A 16,670-nucleotide genomic window follows, 5' to 3' on the forward strand; every position below is an offset into this window, starting at 1 on the left:
CTGTCGCGTTCCCCTAGTAATGGGAAAAAGGGCAGATCTGCAGCCATTTACACACACAGCCGCCTTAGGAGCTTCATATAGGCACTGAACCCACCGCAGGAAATTATCCCCCACCCCGAACGCCCTCAACACAGCGAACAGGTAGTCCCAGTCTACGCGGTCGAAGGCCTTCTCCGCGTCGATGGAAAGCAAGAAATCCTGCGTACGAGAGCGATGAACCAAATCCATGAGGTGAAGCAACCGTTTAGTGTTGTCCCCCCTTGCCGAGTTGGAATAAATCCCGCTTGGTCTGGCTCAATGATTCCGTCCATCAAAGGGCCTCGCAGCTAGCACACCCGCAAACAACTTGGCATCAATGTTAAGCAGAGAGATCGGCCTATACAAGCCGCACTCTTTAGGGTCCTTCCCAGGTTTAAGAATGACCATAATTGCCGCCTCTGCCATGGACGGAGCCACCGCTCCTGAATCACGAAAGGAATTAAAAAGGCGAGTCAAAAGAGGAGCCAGCTTCACACAGTAAGTTTTATAAAATATAGCGGAAAAGCCATCTGGTCCAGGGGATTTAGCTACCTTCAACTTTGCAATAGCCGAGATGACCTTCTCAAAGCGGATCGCCAAGTCTATATCCTCTGCCGACTCCCGATGGAGGGGCGTAACTCTGCACGACGTTAGATAGTCCGCCACTCCTTTAGAAGACGCCCTTCCCTCTTATATAAGGTCTGATAGAATTGGCGAAAAGTGTCCACAATGGCAGCATCAGTGGTGTGCTCTGTCACTTGAGGGTCCCTAATGGTTTTGATAGCGGTCAATTGAGTGCGCGCCCGCCCGCAACCTATCTGCCAGCATTCTTACCCCTTTGTCCCCACATAGAAAGAACGTGTGTCGCAGACGTAACAAGGTATGCGCAGCCCTATCTAGGTCAAGGTGCTTCAACATGCGCTGCTTTGCCTCTAACTCCCTCCAAACCCTCGGTGCCCCAGTCCTCTTATGAATCGCCTCCAAGCCACTAACTTCCTTCTCTAGCTCAGCGCGCTTCTCTTTGCGCAGATGGGAATATGTCGCTGCAATCGCTATAAATTCGCCCATACTACCAATTTCAGGGCGTTGCTAAATCCAGCCTGACCCCTTCTTGTAGTAAAAGTGCTCTATCGAGAGTCCACCTTCTCTGCTGTACCTTTTGTTTAAATTGAATTACAACCTCAACGGTTGAATGATCAGACAGGATAGCTGGTAAATAAGATATGGAGTCAACTGCTGAAAAAAGTGCTTTATCCAATAAAAAAAATAAATTCTAGAATGATGGCCGTATCTTCTGCTATCAAAAGAATAGTCCCTTTTCCCTTCGTTTTTTGCTCTCCAAATATCTATAATATATTATATATAGGTTAAAATCCCTCATGACGTTCTTAATCTCCAATCGTGCTTTTTGGGGAGGTGTAAATCTTACCCTGGAAGTGCGGTCTAATACTTCATCGAAAATCAGATTAAAATCGCCCCCAAGTATTACTGGTCCGACAGTCTCCAATAAGCTGCTTTTAAGTTTCATAAGGGACCCTGGAACATCTTGATTAGGCCCATAATAAACTGCGCATACAAATGGGGTCTGACTAGCTATTAGAGATGCCACCAGCCATCTCCCAGAGTGATCTGTCTCAGACTTTACTAGCCTGATCCTGGCATTTGATTTAATTAGTATTGCCACCCCTCTTGTGTTGCCGCTTTGCTCTGAGCAGAGAATATCCTGAACCCATCCACATTTTTTAAATGCGGACTTGCATTCTCACATCTCTAGATGAGTCTCCTCAAGCAGGCAAACATGTGCTTGAGTTATACAAATAATCGTTTACCCTGTGGATCTTCCTCCTGTCCCCTAAATCATTTACGTTCCAGCTGATAATTTTAAATTTGCATGTCATATCGGCCATGTGGATTGTCTTTTAAAAAGGTTTGCTGTCCAGTTCCCATCTAAAATACCTTGCATCGTCATTTGTACGTGAGGAATATTTTTTCCCTTCTTTACCCCTACCACCCAACTAACTACCCACCTCCCATGAGGAACCCCCCCATACCTGTTTTGGCGATCTTGTCGCTGGTTGAGAGCCCTCTGGTGTCTCACCGGGACTTCCCCTCAATTAAACGGAGAGTAGGCACCAAACTGTGAACTCTAATACCTTATCCTTTGTTAATTAAATAAGTTTACGTTATTATACATATCATTTTCTTTTTACCCACTTTTCCAGTGTATACATTTTTTATTTTTATTTTTATTTTTCCCTTCTTTTAGGTGTGCACCCGTTTAACACGTTTTACTCTCTCTTCTTTTTTTAATTTATTTTTTACTTTATTCACTAGCTATATCCTGACCATTCACCCTTCCCCCCTAGTGATTACTGTCTATGATTGGGGAGCATTTGTGTATATTTCTAGGATCAATGTATCAAAATATATCAAAATATATCTATACATCTATCAAAGCATTATGGTGTCGATGTGTGAAAAGGACTAACAAGTCTGTGCTATGAGCTCTCTCGCATTAAAGTTAGAAAGGTATCCACCTCTTGGGGTGATAAAAAATTATGCGTTTTATTCCTCCACACCACTTTTAAAAAGGCTGTAAATCTCATCTGAACCTGCGCGCCAATACTTCTCAAATCTGACATCCTCTTCCCCAATTCCCATTGTCGCTGTGCCGTTACCTTCCCCACATCTGAGCGGATAAGATACTTAGCTCAATCAATTCGGAGTGTTGTGTCCGACAGGGCTCTAATCAGAATTAACTCGTTTGTGGTATATGTGAGGAAGTTTACCAGAATCTTCCTAGGGGCTTTTCTCTCAGCATGAAGTCTGAAGGGGTCTCTATGCGCCCTCTGGATCTCTGACTCTAAATCTATGTCAGGTCTATCTTTGAGGACTCCCTCTCTGAGAAGTTTACATATAAATGTCTTGACATCTCCATTCTCTATCCCCTCCGGGATTTTTAAGAATTTCAGGTTATTTCTCCTGGAGTGAATTTCCAGCCTCTCGATATCCATCTGGAGAGTCCTATTCTGGGTTCTGAGAGTCTCTATGTCTCTATCATGCCTTTTAGTGGCCCCTGTTAGTAATGTAACTTTCTCCTCCAGGATACCAGTACGTTTACAGACGTCATCCAACTTAGCCTCCAAGTTAGAGCACTGTTCCTGAATACCTCTTTGATTTGCCTCCGAAATTTCGAATTTGGATAGTAGATCGCCTCTCAAATTATAAAGGAATGACTCAACCTGTGAAAATCCTCCATCTAGGGCAGCCAACACTCTTACCTCCTATGTCACTCCCTCCAGCCTGTGCCTTAGTAGCCACCACCTCCTCTGAAGTAGAGACTAAAGTAGGCAAGCCCTGAGATGCTTGTAGGGGTTTTGACTAAGTAGGCCCTCTTCAGGCCGCACTTGATCCTCTACATCTGCTAAGAGCGTATATCTGTTATCCAAGATCGCTGGTTGTGGCCCAGTGGTCAGTGCTTCTGATTGCTTGTCTGGAATGACTTTTGTAGAGTTGGAACTGGGAGTAGAGGATAGTGTGGAGGATGGTGTGGGAGGTTTCCCCCCCTTAGGGTCTGCAGCCTGCTCCATGATTTTAAAGTACGTTCTTAAAGAGGGTGTAGGTTTCGGCAGGGATATACAAGGTTTGGGTGATTTCCGCTTCTTGGGCTCCCCTGCTCTAAAAATGTTGTCCTTTTTTTTTTCCTTCTTCTTCCCCTTTGTGGTAAGTGGTGTTACCTTTGTCACAGGGTTGCTCAGATATCCAGTACCGGGCCTCTGTAGCTCAACATTGGATCTAAGTTGGTATCTATTTCTGGTGGGTGCAACATGCGCTACCGACTGGACAGGGGGTGTGGGTGCTGATGTCTCATCTCTCCCCCTTCACATCCTCCCCCAGGGGCTGCAGGTGCAACAATTACTTCCACACCAGCTCGGGGGTGTGCAGATTTTAATTGAGTTGGTAAAGATGTTATACCTAGGTCCATTCCCTCGTACTGCACTGTATTAGAAAGAATATGGTCAATATCAGAAATACCTGCACCAGGCACCCTCCAAAAAAAATGCTTAACCTCCACCAGATCCTCAGTGTGTACGGTACCTCCCGCAGCTCGTTGCTTGACACCCCACACTCCCTTGACTGACCGTGTAGCGTTGCTGTGGATCTAGCTAAGAGGTGAGCAGAGACTGATCCTGGCGAGTATCCACCTCGACCTCAGCCATACGCTTGCTATGCCTCCTCGCCGAAGCTTCTGCCCCTGCTCCCCTTCGGGACCAGCGTTGCTCCCTGCTCCCGCCTCGCCGCACGCAGAAGTTGGGAGAAACACCACTCCCATCTGGTACACACTCCGCGCTGCTCCATTCCGGGTCTCTGTGGCTTCTTCAGGGACCTAGCGCTAAGAGGGCGCCAGGCAGACGCGGGTCGAGCTCCACACAACACGACAGAAGTATCCCGAAAGAAAGGTAGGAAAAAATAAAAATCAAATCAAATTAACTTGAGATCGATAAATGCGGCGCAGTCTCATACTTCTGCTCACCGTTTGGTAGCCGTTATTTCTGCCTACAACATGGGAAAATCCACCTCAGCCCGGAGCTCTCGCAGCAGACGTCACCCTGCCGCCATGTTCCTCCCAGTTGAATCTTAATTGTCACTTTCGCAAGCACACTTCCCAGCATTGTCTGGACAACACTCTTCCTCTTGGCCTGGTTAGGCTGGGTAGGAGGATGACAGTAAGTTTCACAAATACACCATAAACACTTAAACCTCAGCACATTAAATTAATTTGCCACAAAATGGCAGAAAGCAGAGTTTGTGTTCTCATCTGACTATGGAGTCAATGTACAGAATGATTGATCTGTGTAGGCACAAAGCTAAGTAGTCACACATTTGATTCCTCACATCTATTCACTTGTGTCTAATAAGATGAGAATAATAGGCACCTCACTCACACCATTCCCACAAATTTCAGGGTACATAAACAGATTTCATGAAAATGTTAGCATTTTCATGAAATCTTAGGAAGAAAACGACATCTTGAACAATCCGACCTGGGCATCAAACTTGAGAATGTTTGTGCGATATGTCGACAACATTTTCATCCTCTGGACCAACACGAGAGACAAACTAGAAGAAGCACTGACTAACCTTAACTTGGTAGATGAGAGAATACAGCTCACATGGGAGATTTCTGACAGAACTATCACTTTCCTGGATGTTCGCATCAATTTATCATACGATGGTATAGAAACTGAAATGTATCGTAAATCAACTGACAGAAACAACACCCTACACTATCACAGTTTTCACCAAGAGGCATTAAAGCAACATCTACCTTTCTCTCAAATGATGAGATCTAAGAGAATAACCTCGGATCCTGAGAAAGCCACCCTGAAGATCAAAGAAATGGGCGACAGATTCGCCGATAGAGGTGACCCGGACGCGATAATCAATCAAGCAAAACAGAAAGTAGACCGGATACAGAGAAGCAACTTACTTAAACTTCACAAGAAAAGACAAGAAACTAGAACTACCATAGTGTCAAAATTCTCGACTGCGAGCCTCAGCTTCAAAAAGATTATCAGGAACCATTGGGGAATCCTTAAGGCAGAACCAGATTTCAACTCGATATTTGACAATCCTCCCATTTTTGCATACACGAGGGAGAAAAATGTAGGGGAATTGTTGAAAACAAAAACAGAATCGCCAATGACATACTGTGGGACCAGACCATGCCTACATTGTGGGAATTGTAACAATATTATCAGAGGCAACAGCATAACCCACCTAATGAAAGGGCATAACATCAGACTGCGAGTAAATGCCACGTGCGACACAGCAAATGTAATATACATGCTGAAATGCCCTGGTGGCAAGGTATACATTGGAAAAACTGAACTTAAGATCAAAACAAGAATTAATGAGCATAAATCGAACATCAGGAATCATAATACAAAATCATCCGTAGCTGTACATTTTTCAGAAGAGCACCACAATGTGTCACAACTACAGTTCTTAATCTTGGAAACTATTGACAAGAAGGAAGGTTGGGATAATAACAAACATTTGTTACAAAGAGAGAACTGTTGGATTCATTTATTGAACTCAAGTAAACCATTTGGTCTCAATGACCGGATGGAATTTTCATGTTATTTATAATCTAACAGCTTGCATATCTTACATGGGACAGTGGCATTTAACTGGCAGGTTATAGCCTTTTTCACCTTGGCTCTGGATGTTTCACGATGCAAGGTCACACTGAATCCACAACGAGGAACATGACATGATGCATGCATTTTTGTTGCACTTATATGTATATATAATTTATGTATATTTAATTCATGTATTTTTTGCACTGTGAAACTTTATTAAAGGCATTTCTTTACATTTTACTCACGACACTTTACTGTTGACAATGGTTCACGCACAAGCACTCATAATAACATTGCCGTATTACCGGTTTGACAAAGCATCACGTTTTTGTTGCTAGTCACATGATCGGATATCCAACCAATCACGGCACGCGTTTCACGCTAATGACGAGTTTGCGACTTATACGTTAGATCACTGGTTGCTTGCTAGCTTTGATCAGAGAAACCCGCGAATGTCAGAAATCAACTCGGCAGCTTGACAGAGAAGAGACGCGTCGCGTCTTAACAGTAAGCTCTAAACCAAACGGGTATTTAATACGCATATGCAGCAAGTTGACCACAGCCGGTAATCTTTGTTATGCAAACGTTATTTCCCACAGTTTGCTGAACAAATCCTATTGAACGATCGCTTTTTTTAATTGGCAAAAGACATGTAAGTGCCTATTGGCCCATTTACATTCATTTTTAACGCGTTTACGAGCTTTAAATACACTTTTAACACCACATTTTCATGACCGCATGTTTTCACATTATGATACAACAGTACAGTTTATGTTTGTGTCATGTTCATTATCGCGCAAATAAGGACTCTCACACAACTCTGAATATAGTATAAAAGGTCACCTTTATTACCAGGACAGCCAAAGACAGACCCGCAACATAACTTTTCCAACAAACTTTATCTTTATTTATTTCTCCAAACCTTTATATAACCATTTCCTTTTTCCAATTCTTTCTTTTCCGATAACATAACTTGTTTTGATACCATCCTTGAGTTTTCCTTCTTCTTTTTCCATCTCTTCCCCCACCTACCCTCCCAAGCCCTCCCCCTTAGAGAAAGGATGAATCCGCTCTAGATTATCCAATCCCCATCACACACGCCGACGAGACAACAAAAGAGTCTGCCTGAGTTGTCCTGAGGTGACATCCTGACACTTTGACCTGACTCAAGAGGTAGGCATGTCTGCACGACTTTATGATCAAACTGCGAAAACCTTTCTTCGCAGCTTTTTTTTTTTTTTTTTTTGACAACGTAAAGACACCACAAACACAACAAAAAACACCAACCCTTGATTTGTTGAAATCAGGGCGGGTCAAAAAGCGACTCCACCGTTCACCTCACTCGCTCAGAGTGACGTCGCCCTCCCTCCCCACCCCTCACTTGACCCTAAACCCCTCCCACCACCCAATCAGGTCGCGTGAGGTCGTCCCTCGCGCGAAATCCCCCAGGGGGACATTGGCTTTGCCAAGTGCCCCTGGGGGCCCATCGCGCAAATAAGGACTCTCACACAACTCTGAATATAGTATAAAAGGTCACCTTTATTACCAGGACAGCCAAAGACAGACCCGCAACATAACTTTTCCAACAAACTTTATCTTTATTTATTTCTCCAAACCTTTATATAACCATTTCCTTTTTCCAATTCTTTCTTTTCCGATAACATAACTTGTTTTGATACCATCCTTGAGTTTTCCTTCTTCTTTTTCCATCTCTTCCCCCACCTACCCTCCCAAGCCCTCCCCCTTAGAGAAAGGATGAATCCGCTCTAGATTATCCAATCCCCATCACACACGCCGACGAGACAACAAAAGAGTCTGCCTGAGTTGTCCTGAGGTGACATCCTGACACTTTGACCTGACTCAAGAGGTAGGCATGTCTGCACGACTTTATGATCAAACTGCGAAAACCTTTCTTCGCAGCTTTTTTTTTTTTTTTTTTTTGACAACGTAAAGACACCACAAACACAACAAAAAACACCAACCCTTGATTTGTTGAAATCAGGGCGGGTGGGTGGGTCAAAAAGCGACTCCACCGTTCACCTCACTCGCTCAGAGTGACGTCGCCCTCCCTCCCCACCCCTCACTTGACCCTAAACCCCTCCCACCACCCAATCAGGTCGCGTGAGGTCGTCCCTCGCGCGAAATCCCCCAGGGGGACATTGGCTTTGCCAAGTGCCCCTGGGGGCCCATCGCGCAAATAAGGACTCTCACACAACTCTGAATATAGTATAAAAGGTCACCTTTATTACCAGGACAGCCAAAGACAGACCCGCAACATAACTTTTCCAACAAACTTTATCTTTATTTATTTCTCCAAACCTTTATATAACCATTTCCTTTTTCCAATTCTTTCTTTTCCGATAACATAACTTGTTTTGATACCATCCTTGAGTTTTCCTTCTTCTTTTTCCATCTCTTCCCCCACCTACCCTCCCAAGCCCTCCCCCTTAGAGAAAGGATGAATCCGCTCTAGATTATCCAATCCCCATCACACACGCCACCCAGGAAAACCCTTGAGTTTTCCTGCCCCACCCTCAGAAAACCCTCCCCTAATGTAGAAAAATAGTCCGCTCAAGACAATATCTAATGACAGAGAAGGAAAAACTTTATTTCCCCAACTTCTTCCCTTCCTTACTTTGGTTTGGAGCACCACAAATCGACACACCAGAGGTTGGCCAAAGTATCTCTGAGCTCCATCAAGTAGTATGACTGCCCCATTTGTGATAGATGAACCCCGTCTTCCCTTAACAAGTGCATCGTTTCACCATTAAAATGCTCATGGGCAATGACCGTAATTCCCATTGCCACGCAGTATGTCTTCAATGCTTTGTTAACTTTCTTGCGGGCCCTCTCAACCGCGGCATGAACCCTGGCACCCCTCCACTGGCTCCTGTACAGAAATTCTGTCCACACAAGCCTGGCCCCTTGCCATCTGTCCTTAATCACAGCCAAATCCAGCTTCATCTGTTTGATTAAAGCAAGACCTGAACACTCCACCAAACATTTTCCCCCAAATGTAGGATCAACAGATCTGGAATGCCCCACACTTCAGCCATTTTGTTCAGTACCGAAAACAACTCTCCCCATTTCATTCCCCCTAAGCCCTTCCAAATCACCTCATGGTCATTGCCATATAGTCCCAGCCCTCTCCCCCACAGCTGCTGTTCGGCAAAGTTCGCAGCCCACTTTACTATAGAATGGCCGACAATCCATGTCCTCTTTTTTCGAGGAAAATCCGCCACTCGACCTGTGATGGAAAAAGTAACATTAACTAACTGACTTCTACAATGAGTAACTTTTTTTTTTTTTTTTTTTACAACCGAACATATTTAAAACAACAATTCGATTTCCATCTACCAATTCGCTGCAAATCTTCTGCCCCCCAACCCAACCTTGCCGCTTCTGTAGCCGCACCTATTCGGAACAAATGCGTCCCAAAACAGTGCGAATTTTCACCCACGAAAGTCAATGCCTTCCGTAAAACCGCTAGAAATTGAAAACAAGTTAACTGTGTTTTGTTTTTATGGCAAAATATCCCACCCTCTCGAAACACCCCTGAAGCCATAAATGCCTCCCACTCCCCAACAGGGCAGCAACCCTTCACCCCACTCCTGCCCAGGCGCACCAACATCCCTTTTCCTGCCTGGTCTGTTTTTGACCTTCTCAATGTGATTTGCAACACACCACTGCCCAAAAGAGCAATATCAGATGACCGGATCCCTTCCTGATTACGTAACCCCAATAATTCTGATATCCGAAATGCACCGAAAAACAACCATATCATGCATAACTTAAACCGAAACCATTCCCACTCATCATAACAACAGGAGGGCAACACCCCCAACAATTTTTGTAACAAGTTGAAAGTAATGGGGTCCCTCAACTTCTTTGCCTGCCCAAAGGACCTCCCAAAACCCTTCAGCATTTTCTGTAAACGAAAACCTTTCTGCACCTCACACCCCAATTCTAGCTGACTATAAAATGAAATGCCCGCCAACTTGCCCGAAATGGTGGAAGGCGACAAACCTTTGTCTATCAAACTCAGAACAAAACACCACATAAACTTTTCATCCCGCACCGCCGAGCCATCCCTGCCGTGCTGTGCGGTGTAAATCAAAAAACCAGACCATGCTAGCTGATAGCTGCGACGCGTGGATTCAGATAAGGACTGCTCCGCAAACTCTGCCATCCTCAATTCCCCAGGTCCCACATGTTCGGCGGAATCGGTGTTCTGCATTGGTCCGCTCCAGGCGCCAACTCCCGAAACCTCTGCCACTGGCAACGAGACAAAGCGTCGGCAATTGAATTGTTGACACCAGGGATGTGTTGGGCTTTAAACACAATATTCAGCTGCAGAACACGCAACATGAAGGCCCGTAACAATTGCAACACCTTTAAATCCTTTGCCCGCTGCCCGTTCACCAGAAAAACCACCGCCATGTTGTCGATGTGAAACAACACGCAGCGGTCTCTGAACTCTTCGCCCCAAATCTGCAGCGCCACCAACAAGGGAAAGAATTCTAAAAAAGCAATGCTGCGGCCCTGCTGCAACCACTGTGCCGGCCACTGCTCTGCACACCACCTTCCGTCCCAGAACACGCCGAAACCTAAGGCCCCAGCCGCGTCCGAGAATATCTGCACTGGCCAGACCGTGTCCTCAGACACAAAATTGATGGACACGCCATTGAAATCGTCCAAAAATCGTAGCCAAATGCTCAAATCCTCCTTGATTTTTGCTGTCAAACGTATGTGGTGATGCGGCAAGTACGCCCCAGCCATCGCAAAGCCCAGCCGCCTGCAAAATGTCCTGCCTGCCCTGACAACTCGACAAGCAAAATTCAAATAGCCCAGAAGCCTCTGGACTTGCCTCAGCTGCACTTTTTTAGCTCCCAGGATTCCATGCAAAAAAGACCTGATCTCTTGTACTTTTGTTCTGGGCAAACGGGCCACCATCTCCATTGTGTCTATTTCTATGCCCAGGAAGGTCAACCTAGGCGTTGGGCCTTCCGTTTTGTCCTCCGCCAAAGGCACACCAAACTCTTTCGCCAAGTCCTGGAAACAAGCCAAGACTTTAGTACATTGCTCCGTCTCCGCTTTGCCCACAAACAAAAAATCATCCAGGTAATGGCATACAGCTGCGTGATCTGAGCGCTGGACTACACACCATTCCAAAAACGTACTAAATGTTTCAAACAAGGAGCAAGAGATAGCACAGCCCATGGGTAACACCCGGTCCACGTAATATTCTCCTGCAAAGAACATACCCAGCAAACTAAAATCAGCTGGATGAATAGGCAAAAGGCGGAAAGCGGCCTGTATGTCACATTTTGCGAGGTCAGCTCCTACCCCTGCCTTGCGCACCAATTCCAAAGCGTCATCCACCGACGCATATGCCACTGCTGAATCGGAAGTGGAAATAAAGTCGTTAACTGAAAGCCCCTCCGGCCAAGACAGATGATGTATCAGGCGGAACTCACCCTTTGCCTTCTTCGGGATAACACCAAGTGGTGACACAATTAGGTTTGGCAAGGGACAAAATTTGAAAGGGCCAACTACTCTGCCTAATTCCACTTCTTTCAGTAACTTCCGTTCCACCACCGACGGCATCTCCTTAGCTGACTTCAAGTTATCAGCCCAACGTGAAACTCTGGGGCCTTGATAACCAATCCTAAAGCCGAGTCTAAACCCCCAAAACAACTTGGCCGCTCCTTCCAAATCCGGGTACGTTTCCAATGCGCTCAACATGGCCTGTAACCTAATTGGAGTAGGCGCCTTTTGGCATAAAAGGCGGCACAGATCCTCTCCCCCCCCTCTGGCCCCTACCGTGATCTCCCGGGTGTTGGTTGGGGAAGCATTGGAAGACAGCATGTCTGCCACCACACTGGGAGCATTCATGTTTAAATTTACAATACTGGCGCACGCAGGAACCTCTGTTGAAGCTCCAACATGCTCCAGTTGTGGGCAACTGTCCACGTCCGACGCCAATTGCCCCTTGTGTGGCGGGACGCTGAGAAAAGGGCCGGTAAGGAATCGGCAAACCACTGGCTGTGTGGATCGTGTTGGCAGAAGAATGACCTGTCATCCACTGCAACCACAACTCCTGATCAACCTCCCCCCATGGCTTATCGTGGAATAAACTCATTCGCGCCCGAAACTCCTCATCATAGTTCAGCCAAGCGTAACCCCCTGCCTGCAAATGTGCTTTTCGTATGACATCTAAATATTTGAAAAGCGAAACCGCCCTCTCAGGGTACCGTTCACTGTATACGCTGGCATAAATCAAAAAGGCCGCTGTCCAGTTTTCTATTGTTTTAGGAACTTTGGGACGGCGGGACAATTCAGCCTCCTCCTCCTTAGAACCTTCCTTTGCTTGCAATTCCCTATGAAGGAGCCGAAACACATCTACATATTCATGATCCCAAATACGCTGCCTAGTTCTGGTTGACAAATGTATGCCCAATGGCATCGATACTCCCATGTAAGGCAATCTCGTACCACTCACTTTCGGCAATTCGCTCTGTTCCGAACTAGTAACCGATGAACCTGGGCTTTCATATCCCGGCCTCCCCCCATCCCCTGACACTGCCTTTACATGTTTACTTTGCTGTGAACCCAAGCCATCTCCAACCTCCACCCTCACTGGACCACCCTCTGCTGGCGCCCCACCTGAGACACCCGCCAACGGCCGTGTCCAAGCAGCCCACCAGTCCGTCTTACCTGCTGGTAACTGCGCAGCCCGTTGCCGAAAGTCCTCCAGACCGTCACGCCGATGACGTCCGCCTTGCATCCCGTGTGCCGGTGAGAGATCCGCTCCAGAACTCTGTAACACACTGGCAGAAGTTAATCTCATCTCCCCCCTCCCAACCCCAGCTCTACCACCATAAGACAGACCACCTCTTGTCCCATAAACATTCTCTTTATCATAATCACCAAACTCATTTTCGAGGTGTTGTTCACCTTCCGACCTTACCAAACTCCTACCTGGCCTATTGCCAGACGCCAAGTTAGTAACAGCACCTTGAAAATCAGACTCGGGCCTCCGTGCAAAGCGCCCAGTCGCTGATGTTAAATCCGCACCAGATCCGCCTCCCAAACTCGCCCCCCCCGAAACACCGCGCTCTGCGGCGCCGCCTGTGGATAGCAGAACTGCTCATCTGGTACCATACCAGCAGCTCCAGGAAGGTACTCGCCGCTCGAGCGAGGACCCACACCATACTTACCTGTCACCTGAGAAGCTGAAGTACCCGCCCTGCCTGACCCAGGCAGCTCTGTATGTTCCACCCACACCCATTGGCCTTGAGAAATCGCAGATCCCATGCTATGAATCACCTCAGGACACCCAGGCGGGGGCCTGGCATTTGGAAACATTGAAGTGTCTGCTTGGGCCTGCCTGCCCTCCCCCTTGTCACCCCTGCCCCCCCACCTCCCACCCTTGAACTGCCTTGCCGGCTGTTGCCATCGCACACCACCCAACCCTTGTTCCTCCTGCAAAAACTGAAAATCATGTGTTAAATCAACATTAAAATCCTCCTCCACCAAATGTCTCGGGGGGCCCCTAGGCCGGGGAACAAGAATGTTCTGGCAGTCCTCGAACTCAACCAGCTGGTGTTGCTCATCGACGTCAGATGCGCCTCCCTCGACCTCCTCGCCTTCCTCAACTCCAGAAAGCTCATACTCCTCAGCCTCGCTATCGCTGGAATAGTCCACTAACATTGGACTCCGCCTGGCAGCCTCTAAATCTGGCGCAATTTCAATTTTCTTTCCACTCGCCTGCTGCCCTGCTGCCCTCACAGGTAGACCTGAGGTGGCCCTCATGCTAGGACGTGGCGCAGCCTCGCAAGGCTCCTGGGACGTCGACGCTCTCTGCGCTTCAAACTCCCTGTCAGCCTCTCCTTCAAACAGCTGGACCTGAGACACGCGCGTGTCAAAACTACCGCCAGCGCTGCCTCCTCGCCTGCCAGCTCTACGTCGAAGGGGTGCCACACTGACACTGCGGCCCCCCCTGAACTCACTTGGGGCTGACGACGAGCGCGGGGGCGGCTGCTTCTTACCCCGGCCTCCTCGGCTCGTCGAGCGCGCTCTCCTGGCCCTCGCCGCTGGCGTCCTCACGACGCTGTCCTCCTCCTGACGGTCGCTGCGCGCTGACTGACAAGCCGCCACCGCCCGAGACACACCTTCCGCTGCCAAGCGACGTGGACGCTTCACCACAGCTGTGTCATCGAAAGCGCCGGGCCTCAGCAAGTCGCTCCTCCCTACCGCCACCAAAGCTCGCACTGCCTCAAGGGCAATCGCCTCCGACGACATGCTTCAGCAACTGACTGAAAATTCCGTCGAAAAAATCACTCGCAACAGCGACTGACAGCTCTGACAAGAAGTAAACAGGGCGCCTCAAAAAGCGACTCCACCGTTCACCTCACTCGCTCAGAGTGACGTCGCCCTCCCTCCCCACCCCTCACTTGACCCTAAACCCCTCCCACCACCCAATCAGGTCGCGTGAGGTCGTCCCTCGCTCGAAATCCCCCAGGGGGACATTGGCTTTGCCAAGTGCCCCTGGGGGCCCATTGGAATAGTATTGAATATACCGCTACTGTTTTCTGTTAGCATATGGTCGATGAAGGGCGTCAATGCCCGAAATCCATTGGACTGATTTCAAATGATGATGTCAACAAGAGAATTAGGAGACATTAACAATGAAATGAAGAGATAATTTCATGAATCAAATGAACTTATGAAATAAATAAGAACATTTCAACTTAACGAAATTAAGAGTCTTCCTGTAATTCATTTTTGTAAGGAATCCTGGGATTTACCAAGGAGAATGAGAGGTGTGCGCTAGGGGATGTGACTAATGGACCATTAGGAGCACAACTTGTGGAGTATCATTGTGGACACCTTTGACAAGAGACGTCACCCAGGCAGCACCCTCCAACGTTTTGAAACTATTTCAAAAACAAAGAGCATTACTACAATTAATAAATAGGCTGTGCACTACTCCTTTATTACTTTCTGATTATACTCTGGAGTTGGCCCACAACAACATCCTTGTTAACGAGGAAGGAGGCTCAGTGTTGACTGCACCAGCACCAACTGGTCCTGCTTGGTGGGTAAGGGAAGTGGTAGGGGCAGTGGGGACCTACGCCATCATGCAGCTGGTGCTGCTGAGGAAGATTACCCACACCTCTCCCAGGTGATCAACACCTATCAGGCTTACCAGGGAGAGATTGGCCAGGTCATTGGGATCTCCTGCAACATGGAACAACTTCAGGCAGGGCAGAACCACTTCCTGGAAGCATTCAATGACAAAATTGTAACAGAGCAATGCCTCCAACACATCCTGAAGTACATGGCTGAACATTGCTTGGGACATTCCACCAGATGTTGCCAGTGTATACTGGAATACACCTGTAGCCAAGAAATGTAATGCAGCCATAACCTTCATCTTGGGGGATCAGTGCCGTTGGATATGTGCGACCATGCTGCAAATGAGGTGACAAATGCTCAGACAACTGTTCAATTATTGGCCTTGTGAAAAGGTATTTTCTTATGGTATCCGTTCTTCCATGGTTTGCAGGTCTGGAAAGGGCCAGTACCCTGGAACTAGTCTGTGATAGCGATGTGTAGAGTGTAAACAGAGTTGGTTATAGTTCACAATGTACAAAGCAACATGAATTTAGACAAACAAAACATGAAATTGGAACAGAACTAAAACTACAGAACATTAGAAATACAAGTTTCAATGGATATGGTTGACCTTAGATACATATCACAGCATTATAACCCTTGCCAGAAATATTACCAAGGTATGGTGACACCACCATTAGAGTACTGTAGTGTAAAATTCACTAGTGTCTGTCACCCGTTCATGTGATCAAGCGTCACATACTTAACAACTTACCACCAAATAATCCAAGATATCAGTTTGTGAGAACAATTACATGGTTAAAGTATCCCCACAATAGGATCATGTAATGCCAGATATGTGGGATACCAAATACACACAGTGCCTCACAATGTTAATTATGCACACTATTGTCACAGGGTGGACACTGTCAAGGTTTCATGTCTGTAATACACATACACAAACCATTAACTAGGTAGGGGTTGCATTTATGACGCCATCATCCACTTAAGTCTGGGACACGAAGATACACTAGTAAATAACATAAGAAACAGAAGGTGTTGTGGCTGCCTAATGTCATGGTCTACTCATTCAAAGGTAAATGCATTATCAATGACTTAGACAAAAACATTTACAGTCAGAAATCACACGGATTGTACACTGGATCACACAGTCCCAAAATGCAGTGAATATGTCAAGAATGCACTCGTATATCCCCAAAAACACATTGGCAATATGACCAAGCCTTGGAGGATAAATGGAGTAGTTTTGTTTCATGTTGGTACTAGCCTCACAATCAGTGTGTCGTGTGCCCCTCAAGGTTAGCTCCTCATGGGAGTGTGAGCTATTCATTTAGAGGTCCATTGCATCATGAAAAAACTGCCTCA

General features: G+C 46.8%; 1 protein-coding gene across 1 annotated transcript in view; it reads right to left on the reverse strand.

Moving 5' to 3' along the window:
* Nucleotides 1–16,670, reverse strand: part of LOC147727885 (neuronal acetylcholine receptor subunit alpha-7-like) — a 1,417,517-nt gene that overhangs the window by 183,504 nt on the left and 1,217,343 nt on the right. The window lies entirely within an intron of this gene.

Source organism: Lissotriton vulgaris, chromosome 3_1 (assembly GCF_964263255.1).
Source record: "Lissotriton vulgaris chromosome 3_1, aLisVul1.2, whole genome shotgun sequence".
NCBI classification, from domain to species: Eukaryota; Metazoa; Chordata; class Amphibia; order Caudata; family Salamandridae; genus Lissotriton; species Lissotriton vulgaris.